This window comes from Leptidea sinapis, chromosome 2 (genome assembly GCF_905404315.1).
Source record: "Leptidea sinapis chromosome 2, ilLepSina1.1, whole genome shotgun sequence".
NCBI classification, from domain to species: Eukaryota; Metazoa; Arthropoda; class Insecta; order Lepidoptera; family Pieridae; genus Leptidea; species Leptidea sinapis.
Genome location: NC_066266.1, coordinates 21,632,933 through 21,645,888, shown reverse-complemented (window position 1 = coordinate 21,645,888; position 12,956 = coordinate 21,632,933).

Sequence of the window (12,956 nt, the reverse complement as noted above, 5' to 3'; positions counted from 1 at the left end):
TGTACCAAGTTGACCTGACCGAGTTGACCAAGGCCAGTATACAACCTCGTCAAATTCCTGGGTTCACTTCTGATGTTGTAAACTTACTGGTAAAAAAAGAATACTAGTAATTACAAAAGGGCGGGTTATGTGGATTAGTAAGTATACAGTCAGATTTTATTATTATTAATGTGCAAACTGGTGTACCAACGACAACAGATTGCGGTGGGATTATGTGAAGCTATTTACCCATATTTTTCCAAATCCCGTGACTAACATTAGCGCCTAGATGAATTTCTTCATTGGCTTCTATCTCCTAAGGTTATCCTGAATCTCCCATTTCAATATCCTTGTCTATTATCATACTATGTTGAAGCTCAATGTTGTTCTTGAATATTTCTCATTTACTTTAAATTTTCCACTTATAAATGATTTGTCCTGTAAAATCTAAATCTTTAGAGAATTGGTTTTGATTCTCTTTGAAAATATAAAACTTTTAATACACACTTATAGCGAACTAACTGGCTTGTATAGAATTATTAAAGTTGTTCTCTGCTACCCAACTTTGAGAATGATATCCATATTGTTGATGATGGATGATAATGATGATAAAGGAAAATGCCCAAAAATGTATGAATCGCTGCCTAGACTTGCATCAAATTCATAGTTCTTTTAGATGATACGTAAACATCCACTGATTACCCCCCGGTTATTATTTTTGAAATCAAAACTCGGGTTTTGATGTTATTTGATAAAAATTAACATAACCTCAAAATCAATGCAATTCGTATGACGTCCGGGTTATTACTAGTTTATGTACAATGATATGTTCATATAACTGAACCTATAAACTACGCAGTAATTTTCAATAAATTAATTTCATTACATTTTGAAAAGAATTGACTGGACCTACCAAACCAAAGACTTCCTCATTACATATTTACCTACCTACTTAGTAGACTTGCAGATTTAGTAGACTTTCCTTTTGTAAATACAAATAAACTACACTACTGTGGAATAAAACACATAGCTTATTTAATAATAATATATTTATTAATCAAATAATTTATATTTTTATGTGCAACAACATTTCTGTACATGAATAAAAACGCGTTTATTAGAACAAAACATGTTTTGGGTTACACTATTACACAGCTAGTAAGTACAACTAAGTATTTCAACATTTGGAGATTTTATTGATCGCGTTCACACTCATATATATACATATATACAGTCCGTGCTACAAACCCACACAAACTAAATAAAATTAAAACGTCTTATCCCATTCCTAAAGTATGCAAATAAGTCCTTCCGTTTGTAAATACGCGAAACTGTAAGTGGTTCACCACAAAACAAGGTACGTGATCACTGATACTGTAATATTTACAATTATCAAGTTAGAGGTGAGTGAGTAAAAACCTGATCAACACAATAAACAAACTGTAATTGCTCTGGCGAATATTGCGAGGTTGAAGAGATGGCGGTCTGAAATCGATCGAAGAATCGAGTTTTGACCATCGGTAAATGTAAACTAAAAAAAATCTCCGACACTAACTAATCGAGGGTTAATTTTTTGAGTTTTTAATAATTAGATTAGCACTGAGTGAAGCGAAATGTAAACATCCATCAGTGGGAGATTTATTTGCACAGGAAGCCGGCTTGTTTTTGGATACCACAACGACGCCTTTTTCTAACGTGATGCAGTAATGTTTTAGCATTACTGTGTTTCGGTGCGAAGGGCGCCGTAGCTTGTGAAATTTTTGGCCAAATGAGACTTAACATCTTATGTCTCAAGGTGACGAGCACAATAATTTTAGTGCCACTCACAATTTGTGGGCAGGGCGTATGAATTACCATCAGGTGAACGTTCTGCTCGTCTCATCCCTTACTGTCACAAATAAAAATTCGATATTATAATTTTTAATTTGAGACTCACAACTGAGGTGCCAACTCTACATAATGTGGGATAAGGGCTTTTATGGTAAAAAAATTAAGATTTTTAGTTAGTTTCGATTACCTAAAAAAGACTTACGAGACTGGTTTCAGAGTATGTGATCTTGCCAAATTCGATTCTAAAACAACAACATTGATTCGCATCAATGAATGTCAATAGTACCTAATTAATTAATTTAAACAATATTTTGTCACTTCACAATAATTAACAATTAAGACCGAGCAGCGGATTCAGGGCACCCTTCTTACTTTAACCGACGAATACACTTTCAACGATCCAACTCGATGAGTCGCTATCACTTGAATGTCTCTCCAAAACTGTCGGCCTCGCCAAAGTAAAGATGACGCCTCGACCCCGCTCGAGGCTCGTGCTCTGCTCTGATTGGTCGTTACGCAAATTACAATATTCCTAACTTTTATTAGATTACTAAGGTACATAAGTTATAGAAAAATGTTAAAAAAATCAAATAAAATAAATAAAGAGTTTTAAAAGTAATTAACAAATAATATTGTGGGTTATGCATGGAAACAACAATCAACCCGACTCATAGCTTCCCCCGACACGGCCGTCCTGACGTATTACACTCCCTCTTGTGATGTTGAAGGCCGTGCATCATCGTTATCTGCAGAAAAGAAAGAGATATTTTTGTATTGTTCGGCCACTTCTGACCAAGGAGATTATTACATTTTATCTTCTGCAAAACAACTTCATTTAGGATATTTCCCTAAAAAAGGTGCCCTATAATAGGCTTTTCGCTATCGAATTTGAATCCTAATAGACTCCTCGCTACATACAAAATTATTAAATTCAGTAGGTAGTATCGAAACAGCCACCTCGCCGTATATCACGTTAAACATTTTTGTATTATTAACAATATCTAGATAGCCACTTCGCTTCTTATTCTACTGATTTCATTTTTCAATGGCCACATCGCCTTTCAGTGGCCACCTCGCCTCTCACATAGCTTAATAATCCTTAACAACAACCACGCTGCTGAGATATCATATAATGAGACTTTATTCGCCACACAGACACACACTCTCATAACTAATCATTTCAAATATAAGAAATTTAATACTTCTATCTTACCATCATTGTCGTCTGATTGACACGGATCCAGTTCAGTTGGGACATAGGATTGGGGGAGTGGACGTAAGCGGTCTGTAGCATACTTGTATGCACGATTACAATTCAAACTCTTGAGATGATACCTGTCACCGTCTAGTATTTCAATGACCTCATAAGGTCCTTTATATTTATATTTAGGAGCCAATTTTGTTTGATTTCCTTCGTGATTTTCGATTAAAACGTAATCCCCTACAGAAAACGAAGTGACTTTTGCCTTACTTTTATCGACCGTGCTTTATCAAGACATGCGTTATTTTTCATTAACCTATCAGCTTGTTCTCTAATCTGTTCTACATCTACCTCAACCTCGTGATCGTCTACGGTTAACAAACTTAAGGGTCTAGCTACTCTGCCTATTAACAATTCTAGGGGGCTTGCGTTGGTTACTCTATGAATTGTGCTATTTATAGAGAGCTGGACATCATCTAATGCATCTTGCCAGGACCTACTTGGGCTTCTTTCTACGATAGTTAACATATTTTTGAGTGTACTCATTATACGCTCTACTGTACCATTAGCACGGCAAGAGCCGGTTGCTATTAAATGTAATTGAATATTGTGACTAGCACAAAAATCTTTAATATCTTTGTTCCCAAAACATCTACCCTGATCCGCGATAACACGCACAGGGGTTCCGAAAAGAGATATGGACGCTTTCAGAGCGCTGATCGCACTATAAGTATTAATTCTTGTGGAATGCCTCAGTAAAACATATTTGGTAAAGGCGTCTACAAGAACAAAAACGTATTCCTTTTGATCATTTTTGCCACTGAGCTTACCTGTGGTATCGCCGTGGGTTATATGCCAAGGAATATTAGCTTTCGGTATGGGATATAACTCTATCTGTTGTTTATTACTTCGCGATTTAACTACTCTACATGTTTTACAATTTTCAACGAATTTTCTGACGTATTTTGACATATTAGGAAACCAATAATGTTGATATGTTTTCTCTAAAGTTTTATCCCATCCCAAATGTAGGATTGACTCATGAATATGATTTATAATCGACTAACGAAAAGCTCTAGGTAGACTTGGTAGCCAAATGTGCGATTGTTCCTTTGAATTTTTCTGTAGAGCACATTAGATCGCAATTCATAGATTCTACAACTCTCTAGGTCCAGATCATCGCTTTCAAGGTTACTAATAATTTCATTGTATTCGGGGTCTCGTCGTTGTTCTGCTTGTTCTTGCTAGGAAATAAAGCCCAGTGCTCTTTTATTATACTATAAACGTCCTACCAATTTTGTTGGGACGATTGTCATGTTTTCCTCTCATGTCACGGGCTGGTTTTCCTGACAATTTAGTTTTTTGGACTATTTTTAACCGTTTTTCCAAAATTTTCAGTAGCGACATTAGACATTTTCTGCAAATATTTATCTTTAAACCGTCCACAGTTATAAAGTGTTATCTCGTTTCAGGGCCACAATTCTCTCTCAACTTCAAAACTTTCTCTAAACACGACAATAAGATGGTAACTTGCTGCGCTTTTCAATTTTCCAAAAATCACAAATAAATCTTCTCTGTGCATTTTGATCGAGGTTAGTGCAACAGTTTTTAGAAACCTGTTTTGTTTGTTTAAAAACCTTTTTAGGTACCTTCTTTCTTCGAGCAGATGTGTATTCTTAACCCAAACTTCTGTTTAACTTTCTCACATTTTTTTTCCACACTTTTTCGTTCTTTACCTTCCTTTTTCCCTTGTTTTTTGGGGGCTCACTCTGGCCAGCATCTGATGAAAAGGTCACCTGAATCACTTGTTTCAGACATTTTTTACGTTAATAATTTTTTTACAAACTGCATGCAGGTAGTAACGTGTTTGAATTTAAACGCAATTTTGTTATCTATGCAGCAAGGGCGTAGCGCCACCCTCGAAACAAATGATTCTCACGCCATATAGGAGCGTCTGATCGATACGAGTTTTTGTGACGTGAAAGATAGTGTTATGCATGTTTTGATGTAATAACATCAAAACGGGCTTTGGGAACCGAACGCCCTTGTTGCTCCCAATGCTTCAATTATTGCTTATCTATCTCGTAAAAAACGCAAAAGAAAGAAAAGACTCTGGATTCATCCTCTTTTTCTAGAAAGACACTCAAAAGGCTTATTACAAACCTATTTCTAGAATTTTCGTGCATTCCCAGACCGGTTTTATAACTACACGAGGATGTCAGTGCAATCGTTTGATAACCTTTTGGAAAAAATACGAAATTCAATCAAGGCCATTGATACTCGTATGCGAGCTTGTATAATCCCTGAAGAAAAACTGGTGATTACTTTGAGGTGAGTATAAAAATGAAAGATATTGTTAATTAGTAATAACATTTATTAGTTATTTATTACATTTATGGTAATGAATTACCTAGTTCAAGTTGTCCTGTGTAGTAAATAGTTCTAGTAATTCAGAACCCTGAGATGTATCCATTGCATTTGTGTCAGTTGGTGATAACACATCAGTCTAGACCTGTAGAATACGCACGGCGGCTTTCAGTGTTCGAGGCTTCTAGTCTATAATTTGAGTGTGTCGAGTATCCATAGCGATACTGCCCACTGCTTGCGGTTTCCGATCCATATTCAGTCTAGTATCCTTGACCTTGGCGATATTGTCCATTGTTCAATGTTTGTGGTCTAAGAACTTTTTTGTATGACCAATAAATAATTAACATTAAAAAAATATATAGCAAATAAATTATAATATTTATAATAATTTATAAAAAGAGAAATGTTGTATAACCAATCAATAAGTAAAATTATTTTAAAAATTTATATAAAAGAAAAATTTATAAAATTTATATACAATTTTGAAATATAAAGAGGAATTTAAACCGCTTACGCCCCGCTTCTTTTACTCAGCTTCTCATTTACGTCAGCGGTCACAATTCAACACACACTCATGCTTCTTTCTTGCCCGGCAAAAGTTTCAGATTTTCAAGTGTATCGAAATCAGACCAAGACTTCCTGATACACAACGATTCCTGGCACAGACTGCATATTTTTCTGAAATGGCTCCGTTTCTTGAAATGCTTACATCTCCCACAATTCATTCGTCTGCGCTTCGTTGAATTGACGGTCAATAGTTCCGTACTGGTCGAAAAATGATTGCCCGGTTGGAGTCGCAGTAAATGAATGTGCAGATTGGCAAAGGATTATGAATCCTGCTGCTGCCGAATCGGGCCATCAACCCTTCCGCCACCTTCGGCCGAATCTCTCTGTGTGAGCACAACGTATGGAGGGGTTTTTTTGTATATATTATGTAAGCAATTTAGAAGACTGGTGTTTAAGCAGCCTTCTAAATACCTTTATATACCATTAACGGCATCGCTTTCTCTCGAACAGAAACATTAAGAGTTTCTGGTTTTTGAGCTCGACGCTGCCGGTATACCAGTTGTTCTCCTCTACCGCGACTGGCTTTTCTCTGGGTACTCCAGCACGTATTCCTGGTACCATTTGGTGGATGGTACGCAGCTGATGGCAGGATTGCTATTTCAAAAACATATCAGTAGGGTCTTTTGAAACATATGCGGGCCCAGGATTACGTGTGTAAGTTTCCTGTTGGCCGGTAAAACTACTGAAGTTTTCCGTCTAATGAAAAACTACACTTACGTCAGGTTCATTCCCACAGAACACATTCAAATCCTCTGGCACTATCATCGACTGCACATCTATAATTATGTCGTCCACTTTGAATTCGTCATTCTCTATTTCATAACCTTCCGCTCTAGCAATCATTTCGTGACGTAAGCGGCGGGTTATTCCCTTCGTCGGCATGTCAGTTTCGTCCTACTCATTTTCATCGTCGGACCGGTCCGCATCCAACTCGCCTTCGCTGCCCGAATCAGCTAATAGCAGGACAATGTCTTCGTCCTGCAGCAGCGAACGAAGGTCGTCAAAATGCACCGGCCAGTCCAGATGTAAAAAAAAAAATGTTAGAGAACCATAATGATGAAAAGTCGATTACGGTAAAGATGTAAGAGATATAATAAAAACAGAGACAATACAATAAGAGAAGAAGTGCCTAGAAACAAAAATATCAATATTTACGGGCCCCTAATATTTATTTTATAATGTTTTTTCGGTATTTGTTGTTATTGCGGCAATAGAAACACATAATCTGCGAAAATTTCAGCTGTCTTACTATCACGGTTCATGTGACACAGGTTTCTAAAGGATATTTTGTTTGTGGTGAAATATGATAAAGTTTTTATTAATTGTGTTCAATATTGTTCCGGGGGTGTAATAACCGGCGAAACCGCATAATTCTTCGCAAACGAAATGCAATAATAATCGTAGACATTGTGGACTTCAGTGGAAATTAAAGTTGATAAGGACATGTTTTCGTCAATATCTGGCTTTTAATGCCAAGTATCTCATCTCCTATATATCTAGAATAATTTTGAAGTACTTTAATAGTTTATTCAAACTAAACAAATTTTATGACAATATTTACAATACTATGATCACATAAAATTAAAACTAACATTACGGGAAAGCGTACCAAGAATGCTGCCACCATTTCCGCGTTGGATAGCTAGGGTTTTCGTTTGTTCCCAGTAGCCTTGTTTAGGTCTGAATAATTGAATGATAATTAAGAAGAATAAAAAACTTCTTACTATAATCTGTATAGTTACCGCTATTCAAAAATAATAATTTGGATTCGTCCTAAGTATATGTCATATTATACTCCACACTTCTTGACTTATACGCCTGCTAGTAGCAAATATTATAATCAATTAGGATTATTTATTTCCAATATTTTCAAACTGATCAATTGTGTGTAATGTTCGGGTGGGCAGACAACAGCAGAGTTACGACGAAATAAAGAGTTTATTAAATAAGATTAAAATGCACTTACTCACTACTCTTACACTAACTCTCAATAACTTATTGAATTAACTTCAGTTACTAGAGCGTATCGAGCGCTACTCGAGGAACCATGAGCTATGGAGGACTAAGAGGAACTGACGATACGGCCGGGCGGAGGACCTAAATTTTTTATATTTAAATTGCAAAGTTTTTTGAAAATCTCTAAATATAATTGTTTATTTATAAATTTTCTAACGATTGCGACATTCTATAATATTCAATGACAAGGTTATTATTATTGACATGTGCTGATCTAACCTTCAATTATCTTTTCTCAATTATTCTATTTAAGAACTGAAAATATTTATTAAATGTGAAAGTAATATTAATGAATTTTAAATAGATTATTCATTTATTTATTTTCAACACTTACATCTAGCTTTACAGGATTATTCCTAATGCGCTAGTGTAACATTTATCTTTTAAAAGTAAATTAACATTTAAAATGAGAATAAACTAATAAATAACATATGGTACCTTATCTCATTATATACACTTAATCTTATATTAAAAAATTAATACTAAAGAAATATAAAATGACATAGTGAATATTAAATGAAATGGCGGAGTCCCATGAACATTTTACTCTATCACCGATAAATAATAATAAAAGAAAAAAATCAAGTACCTGATAATAATTTGATAAATAAAATATATTAAATCTCATTTGTTAAGATAATGTTATTATAAGATAAAATTCTATTTTAGTTAAAGAAAATGCTAAAGCTGCTGAAAAGATGAGATTATATCGTCAGCGTTTGCGAGAAAAAAAAACAGCTAACGAATCTAATAATGCTTCTAGCTCTCCAGCAATCAAGGGCGGATCCAGCTTTGGCGCCAGAAGGGGGACACATAGTCGTGGTCAAGTCAAGAACTTATAATTTTATTTTGATAACAATAGATACAAGTAAGAGGTAGGTATTGTATTAATGTACGTAAATACTGTACTTAAAAATATTTATTCTTTATTGTACACTTGAAAAACTTAACACATAATAACTTTTACATATACACTTACATAATGCCATCTTCTCTTGAAGACATCCAGAGAAGCACTATCATACACGGAATGAGGCAGCCTATTTATATTCCATAACCGTGGTGAATGACTTGTCATAACAGCTAGAAGTATGTCGAGGGGTAAGACGCAAAACTCTGCAAAAGTGAAGAGGTGGTACGACAAGGGTTTCCAACGAACAAAATAGAAACAGACAAAGTACATATATTTAAAAAACAAAATAATTTTTCTTTTACGTCTTCTCCAGAAACGCGTTATTACGTCAATGGTACTGGTTGATAATTTGATTGATGATTTGTATATTTAGAAGGACATAAAAAAATAATAATGATAGTGGCAATCCTCAGAAATGTTTTAGTCCGAGGGGTGGAACATTAATGAGCTATTTTATTATGTAGTATTTTTGGAATATATGCACTGGATATTAATAAGAAGCTGATTCAGCTCAGATCCACACTACGGTATTCTTCTAATCTCAAGGCTTCTAATATCAAAAACCCCTTTTTATTTCATACGACGTTAACATACAAATTATACACATTGGAATATAGCTGTCCGCGCACTGCCAGAAGAATGGGATTATATCAGGAAAATTGAGAGACTCACGTCACGTTTCTTCTTGAGGTATTTGACGTACACGATGAAGCCCAATTGTCCACGCAGGTGCACTGATTTTCTCACGTTTCACAACCACTTCACTCAGCAGGTCTGATAATCACCGAAATATCACTGTATCTCGCACAATTTATAATGTTTTAAGTATTATCGCACTATATTTTTAAGCCCCCACACCAGGCTCAGCGGGATTAATTAGGCTAGATTATGTGTATCGCGTCATACGAGGGCAGCCATTAAGGTTTTTACAGACACCAAATACAGGTCCTTCCTCATTAATCGCGAGCGACGTACTGGCGTGCTGATTGTCCATAGGAAAGGAAGTGAAAAAGCGATACACAGACAGCTTTTCAATTGCAATTAATTATATGTGCTCTCGCGCCAAGCCACAATAAGATCAGATATCGACTGCGGAATGTCCTGGCTCCGCTGCCACGCCTGCCACTTCACCATCCACAGCCGATACTCATTTACAATGACGGAACCTGGAGTGTTATCTAGTAATCATTTATAGTCGGTGACTAGTTGTTTCACAGTTTCAATGTCTTCATTACTATATTCGCTTTTTGGCATGAAACGCTTAGCTGAAACAAATTAAGTACATCAGGAGACAGGCGGTCCTGGTGATAACTTATTATTGAATCTACAAGAGGGATGTATATAACTCTATGGAAATATTATTCAACAGATTGAGCAGCTTGGTAATTGTCCCTATTTACTTGTTTTGACACTATTCTGGGGCATTTAATTTCTACACCTAGCTGCTCAGCTACTTCTTAAGCCTCTTCAAAAAGCTGTCGGTAGTATACGTCCACATTTTCTCTTTTATTTTGTCAGTATCATTAATAGCGTCCGTAGCTTTTTTTAAATCAATTGAGTTCGATTGGAGTATTCTGCTTAATTACCAGTCGTTCTCAGTATGGAGCCAGCAATAAACTTTTTGAAGAAATTGCTAAGGAAGATCCTGCTGAATTTTACAGATCAATGCGAATGACAGAAACGCAATTTGAAGAGTTGCTGACGCACGTTGAGCCCGCCATAAAAAAAACAGATACTTATATGAGGAGTGCACTCACGCCAAAAATAAAACTTCAGATAGTGTTGTATTTTCTAGCCATTGGTTGTAGTCTGCGTACTTTGTCACATTTATTTAGAGTATCTAAACCAGCAATAAGTTTAATGATATCGATAGTCTGCGATGCTGTATACAACGCCTTAAAAGATTATATAAAGGTTAGTAAAACACATTAACAAATATTTTATATCGGTTTTATTTTTAGATATAAAATTACATACATAAAATGGAGTAAATGCATTTTCAGACTTTGACTGATTTGTCACAACATTTGTATTTGTATTTTCAAGATTTCCATAGCTCAATGTGGCGTTGCTCGAATAATAAAAATTTCTAGAAATGGTTGAAATTGGAGGAGACGACATAAGATGTGGTTGTGTTCTGTTTTCTACCATCTCATAAATGAAATTGGATGTTTGAGACTGACGGCGGACATGTTTCAAGCGCAAACCAGAAAGGTAATTTTGAATATTCTGTTGTGCTTCAATTGCTGACTCCATTGGTAAATTTTTCAATTGAACTGCAACCATTCGTCCAAATAAGTCGAATTCATTCTCTGATACAACAGATCTATTGACACTGTTGGCTACATTTTGGGCCTTTGTCCAGGCGTTACGTCCATTAGTTATAAGGTCAAAATCTTACCGACTGAAGATGAAATACCAGAAGTTGATGGCTCTGGTTTAGCAGAATGAATATCTGTAACAAACCACATAGATAAAACAAAAGTAATTATTTAGTTGACATGACAATGATAATTATATTTTTTACCCCTTGATCGCGTCACACCCTTGATGGATTTGCTTCTGCAGCACGCATCAGCAAACAAGGAGACCGCTCCTGAGATGCTTTTCTGTGAAATTAAAATTATACTTAAACAGATAAAAACCCTCATACTTGGACTATGCAAATAATTGTTATCCTTAGAAAATTAAACAAATGTACTTGAACTTTACTTCGACTACATAATATACAAAATGTGTGAGTTATACAAGTACATAAATGTATTATTTGAATCATTGGTTTCAAAATAATATACACACCGGCACAATTAGGGGAACAGAAAAAAAAAGTGAGACTATGAGTTAATGATTTAACAATAAAATTAAAGCAAAATTAATAACGAGTGTTTCCCCCTCTTGCTTGATTACGGTTTCCCTTCGTCTGGGCATGCTACAGATTATGTTATCGATGATTTCTTGAGGCAACCGCTCCCACTCCTCAAGTAATGCGTTTCCAAGTTCATTCAGATTGCTGGGGGTGGCATTCTGGATTTAACCCTTCCTTTTAGCAAGTCCCAGACATGCTCTATCGGATTCATATCGGGGGAATTTGCTGGCCACTGCATCACCGGTATACCTACGTGGCTCAGATATGCCTGTACCGATTGTGCACTATGAGCACGAGCATTATCTTGCATTAGAATAAAGTCGTCACCAATAAATGGGGCAAATGGTACAACATGTTCTTCTAAAATGTCTCTAATGTATCGATCTGCTGTCATGGTCCCTCCTGTGACTATCACTAACTCCGTGCGAGCTCCCAAACATATCCCTCCCCAAACCATAATCGAGCCGCCACCATAAGCCACTGTGTGTTCAAAATTAGACTGTATGTGGCGTTCTCCTTTGCGTCTCCATATTCGCTGTCTCCCATCGATCTGTTAAAAGAAATCTGCACTCATCAGTAAAGAGAACCTGCTGCCATTCGTTCAAATCCCAATGACGATGTTCTCGCGCATAGCTTAATCGGTTTACGCGGTGACGTCTCTCAAGTTTTGGGCCTTTGGCAGGAATATACGACCCTAAACCAACTTCTTCAAATCTCCTGCGAACTGTACGCTCACTTACTCGTACTCCTCGAACGTCTTCCAGTTCATTTCGAGCTTGTACAGCCGTTAATCGCGTATTCCTACTAACTCCAAGTTGTAAAAAACTGTCATCTCGCCTCGATGTACATCTTTTTCTACCTTGTTCCTCCTCCTCACAAGAGAATTAGACGATCGGTACCGCTGGATGCTGCGATGAATCGTTGATACTGGTCGACGAAGCCTTGAGGCAATCGATCTGTAGGTATGGCCATTTCTTCTCATTTCATCAGCCCTAATGATTGAGTGATGTTAAGTCAGGCATAATAAAGAGCTTTTAATAAACAAAATTGCGTATAGAATAACAAATGTATAAAAAACCATTAAGTGCAATTTTTCAAAAAAATTACAATTACGTAGTTATTACTCGAACAAGTTGACAAAACGTATTGTTCGGGAAAATAAAACAAATGAATGAAAAAAGTGTATGTTATATAATTTTCTATTTTCAAATTTGACA